A 5,664-nucleotide genomic window follows, 5' to 3' on the forward strand; every position below is an offset into this window, starting at 1 on the left:
ATGAACATTTTTTCATATGTTTGTTAGCCATTCGTCTGTCTTCTTTGGAGGAGGTTCTATTCATCTTTCTTGCCAGTGATATATGGATTGTTGGCTCCTTTGTTGTTGATTAATTTGAGTTCTCTGTAGAGTCTAGTTATCAAGCTTTTGTCGGATTCATAATATGTAAATATCTTTTCCCATTCTGAAGATTGTCTGTTTGCTTTGGTTGTTGTCTCCTTATCTGTACAGAAGCTATTCAGTTTAATTAAATCCCATTTGTTTATTTTTATTGTTGTTGCAATTGCCATGAAAGTCTTCTTCATAAAATCTTTCCCTGGGCCAATACCTTTAAGTTTTATTCCCTACCTTTCTTTGAGGATTTTTGTTGTTTCATGCCTTAGATTTAAATCTTTTATCCATCTAGAATCAATTTTTTGTTAGTGGTGAAAGTGGTGAGAGTCTAGTTTCAATCTTTTATATGTGGTTATCTAGTTCTCCCAACATGATTAATGAACAGAGATTCTTTTTTCCAGTGTATGTTCTTGTTTGGTTTATCAAAGATCAGGTGGCTGTAAGATGTTGGTTTTATCTCATGGTTTTCTATTTGGTTCCGTATGTCTATGATTCTACTTTTGTGCCAATGCTGTTTTTTTTTTTTTTTTTTTTGAGACAGAGTTTCACTTTCTTGCCCCAAGTAGAGTGCCATGGTGTCATAGCTCACAGCAAACTCAACTCTTGGGCTCAGGAGATCCTCTAGCCTCAGCCTCCCAAGTAGCTGAGACTCCAGGTGCTGGCCACAACACCCAGCTATGTTTTTTTTTTTTTTCTTTTAGAGACCATGTCCCATTCTTGCTTACACTGGTCTCAGACTTGTGAGCTCAAGCAATCCACCTGCCTCAGCCTTCCAGAGTGCTGGGATTATAGGCATGAGCCACTATGCCTGGCCATACTGTTTTGATCACTATGGCCTTGTAATACAGCCTACAATCTGTAGGCTGATGCCCCTGGTTTATTTTTATTATTGTGAGCTTCTGCTCCCTCTGCCTCCTCTCATTCTTCCACCCTATAGGCAAGCTGTTCCCTCCGCCTCCTCCTCCTCCTCCCATTCTCCCAGCCCCACAGCAACCTCCGTTCCCCCTCCATTCTATGGGCTTTTCCCAGCCACGTTCCCTTGCTCTCCAGAATTCAAAGAGGCATGGAAAGTCCCAAGTTTCACTACCACCAGGTTCTCAGTAGGTAAACAATGGTAGAAAACTCACTGGGGCCTCACGGATTACTGTTATACAACCATAACCATTGTGATCTAAGACATATCCATTGATTAATTACCATTGTATAATCATAACTATTGTGATCTAAGTTGTATCCATTGATCAATTATTGTCATATAATTGTAACCATTGTGATTTGAAACGTATCCATTGACAACCAAACTGTAACCCCGCCAATGACAATGCACCTCATCGCCCCCTTGCTCGCTTAAGCTACGCAGAGAAAAAATGGTATAAAAGACAGAAAATCCTGCATTTGGGGGGGCCGCTGGTCTCAGTACAATGGCCCCCCCCCATGCAAGTGCAAATAAAATCACCAATTATTTGCATCAGTGTGGGTCCGAGTTTATTTTTCCATGTCCTCTAGGCTATTTCATTATTGCTAAGAATTGCCTTGGCTATACAGGGATTTTTCTGGTTTCATACAAAATGGAGAATTATTTTTTTCCAAATCTTTCTTTTTTCTTGTTCAAATCTTAAAAATATGATGATAATTTAAAAAAAATTTTTTTGTTTTTATTTTCTCTATACATATACATGTGTTTATTTGGTTCCCACTTTTTGTCTTCACAAAATTAAAAAGGTTAAAATTTAATAACAATAACAATGTTAAGATAAGGACCAGAAAGAAAAACCTCGTAAAGAATGTACGAAGATAAATACATTCAGAAAGGAAATCAGAAGATTGCTGCAACAAACTACTGATCAATAATAATAATAATGATAATGCGAAAAAGTAACGTTCACATGGCCAGATAAGAGTATGTCTATCATAGAATGCTTTGACTCTGAGGTTCAGTATGGAGTCATCAGTTAACGACTTCTTTTTTTTTTTTTACCAAAGTCTTAAAAAATAGACAACTAAAATTTATAAATAAAAATAAAAGATAATTTCAAAAAACAGATCATGCCAAATCTTATAGACAATAGAAAGAGAAGAAATACTTCAAAATCATTCTATTTCATCTGATGTTGATATTTTAATGGAGATTGTATTGAATCTGTAGATTGCTTTAGGAAGCATAGACATTTTCACAATGTTGATTATTCCCAGCCATGAGCATGGTATGTTCTTCTGTTTGTTAATATCTTCTGTTATTTCTTTTCTTAGGGTTTCATAATTTTCATTATAAGGTCCTTCACCTCTTTTGTTATGTATATTCCTAGGTACTTCATTTTATCTGAAGCTATAGTAAAGGGGATTATGTCCTTAATTAGTTCTTCATCCTGGCTGTTATTGGTGTATACAAAGGCTCCTGATTTGTGGACATTGATTTTATATACTGAGACATTACTCTATTTTTTTTTATCACTTCCAGAAGTCTTGTGGCTGAGTCTTTGGGGTTCTCATATCATATAAGATCATAAGTATAAGTATAAGATCATATCATTGGCAAAAAGTGAGATTTTGACCTCCTCATCTGATTGTATTGGCTAGAACTTCTAGCACTATGTTGAATAGTTATGGTGATAGAGGACAACGTTGTCTGGTTCCTGTTCTAAGGGAAAAAATTTCAGTATTATATTAGCTGTGGGTTTGTTGTAGATAGCTTTGATTAGTTTAAGAAATGTGCCACCTATACCCTTCAGTATTCTAATTAGAAAAGGATGCTGTATTTTATCAAATGCTTTTTCTGCATCTATTGAGAGGATTATACACTCTTGGTTTTTGCTTCTGTTGACATGGTGAATTATGTTTATGGACTTGCATATGTTAAACCAGCCTTGCATCCCTGGGATGAGGCCCACTTGATTGTGATGTATGATTTTTTTTTAAAATGAGAAGCTGTAATCTATTGGCTAGGATTTTATTGAGAATTTTTGCATCTATATTCATTAGCGAAAGTGGTCTGACATTCTGCTTTTTGCTTGGGTCTTTTCCTGGTTTTGGTATCAAGATAATATTTGCTTCATAGAACGTGTTGGGGAAGATTCTTTCCTTCTCAATTTTTTGGAATATTTTTTACATTATAGATATAAGCTCTTCTTTGAAGGTTTGATAGAATTCTGGAGTGAAGTGATCTGGACCAGGGCATTTCTTTGTTGAATTTTTATTGTTTCTTTGATCTCAGTGTTGAAATTGGTCTGTTCAGAAGATCTATTTCTTCTTGATTAAGTCTAGGGAGAGGGTGTGATTACAAGTATTGATCTATTTCCTCCACATTGTCAAATTTCTGGGCATAGAGAGTTCCTTGTAGTATTCAGAAGTAATTTCTTGTATTTCTGTTGCATCTGTTGTTATTGCCCCTTTACCATTTCTGATTGAGGTAACCAGAGACTTTGCTTTTCTGTTTCTAGTTAACCTAGCCAAAGGTTTATCAATTTTATTTATTTTTTAAAAAACTGAGTTTTTGTTTCATTAATTTTCTGATTTTTTATTTCCAATTTCATTAATCTCTGATTTAATTTTGGTTATTTCTTTTCTTCTGCTGGGTTTAGGATGAGATTGTTCTGTTTCCAATTCCATAAGATTGTTTGTGAGTTTGTTAATGCTCTTTCTTTCTGTTTTTTGAATGTAGGCATCTAATGTGATAAATTTCCCTCCCAGGACTGCCTTTGCTATATCCCATAGGTTTTGGTAACTTGAGCTTTCATTGTTATTATGTTTGAGGAGTTTAACAATTTCCTCCTTAATCTCTTCCTGAACCCAACTATCATTCAACATAAGGTTTTTTTTTTTGGTTTGTTTGTTTTTTAGAGACAGAGTCTCACTGTGTTGCCCTCAGTGGAGTGCTGTGGCATCACAGCTCACAGCAACCTCCAGCTCTTGGGCTTAGGTGATTCTCTTGCCTCAGCCTCCCAAATAGGTGGGACTACAGGCGTCCACCACAATGCCTGGCTAACATAAGATTGTTTAATTCATCCCTTTTGTGTGGAGATGAATATTTTTGTTGGAGTTGAGTTCCACATTTATTGCTTTATGGTCTGAGAAGAGACAAGGTATAATTTCTATTCTTTTAATTTTGCTGATGTTTGATTTGTATCCTAGGATGTGGTTAATTTTGGAATACATATCACCAGCTGAGGAGAAAAATGTATATTCTTTAGCCATAGGATGCTGTGTTCTGTATATATCCATTAATCCCATTTATTTGAAGGTCACGTTTAAGTCTTTTGTATCTTTGTTTAGTTTCTGTTTTGAGGATCTGTCCAGTCTGTCAGAGGGATGTTAAAGTCCCTGACTATTACCGTGTTACGGGATATCATATTGCTCAGACCCATCAATGTCTGATTCATAAATCTGGGAACATTTAAGTTGGGGGCATAAATATTTAAAACTAAAATTTCTTCTTGTTGTAGAGTTCCTTTGACCAGCATAAAGTGTCCATCTTTGTCTTTCTTAACTTTAGCTGCTTTAAATCCATTTTTATCTGAAAATAAGATTGCAACCCCTCCTTTCTTCTGGTGTCTATTTGCTTGAAATACTGTTTTCCATCCCTTAACCATGAGTCTTGATTTGTCCTTCAAGGCTAGGTGTGTCTTCTGGAGATATGGATTGCTTGTGCTTTTATATGCAATCAGCCAGTCTGTGCCTCTTCAGTGGTGAATTCCATCCATTGACGTTTCTTGAGAGAATTGATAAGTGTGGTGGAGTTCTATTCATCTTCTTTTGTGAAAGTCCTTTGTGTAGTTTTATCCTTTGTGCCTTTGTGGAAGCTAAGTTTTGACCTTTAACTTCTAGCTGTTTACTTTGCTGATCGTCCATTGTGATGATCAGTGTTGAGAATAGGTCTAAGTAGTTTCTGTAGAGCTGGTCTTGTTGTGGCAAATTTCCTCAGTGCTTGTTTATCCCCCAAAGATTTGATTTTTTCATGAGTTTTGAAGATTAGTTTAGCAGGATACTAAATGCTGGGCTGAAAATTGTTTTATTTAAGAATGTGGAAGGTGAACAGCCATGCTCTTCTGGCTTGGAAGCTTTCAATTGAAAAGTCTGCTGTCATCCTAATGGCTCTGCCTCTGTAGGTTCATTGGCACTTACTCCTGGCTGCTTGGAGAATTTTTTGTTTCATCTTGGCTTTGGACAGGTTCTTTATGCTGTGCCTTGGAGAGGCTCTATCTGAGTTTAGATGACCCAGTGTTCGATATCCATCTGTAAGAAGTGTGTTGTGGTCGTTAGTAAAACTTGGGAAGTTTGCATGTATGATAGTCTCCAGCAGGGCTTCCAGTCCCTTGGGACAATCTTCTTCCCCTTCAGGAATCTCTACTTTTCATGTGTTTGAATGCTTTATGGAGTCTCATAGTTCTCTAAATGCCTGTTCTGCTTTCTCTCTCTTCTTTTCTGCCTCTTCAACTACCTGGGTTAAGTCAATTCCTTGACTGTCTCCTTCATTTCCTTAAACTCCACCATATCCTTTCTATATTCTACATATCTCTTGTCCGACTTTTGGTTCTGTCTTTCCATTTTCTCGTA

The sequence above is a fragment of the Otolemur garnettii genome, unplaced genomic scaffold (genome assembly GCF_000181295.1).
Source record: "Otolemur garnettii isolate 467f Iridium unplaced genomic scaffold, OtoGar3 scaffold00081, whole genome shotgun sequence".
NCBI classification, from domain to species: Eukaryota; Metazoa; Chordata; class Mammalia; order Primates; family Galagidae; genus Otolemur; species Otolemur garnettii.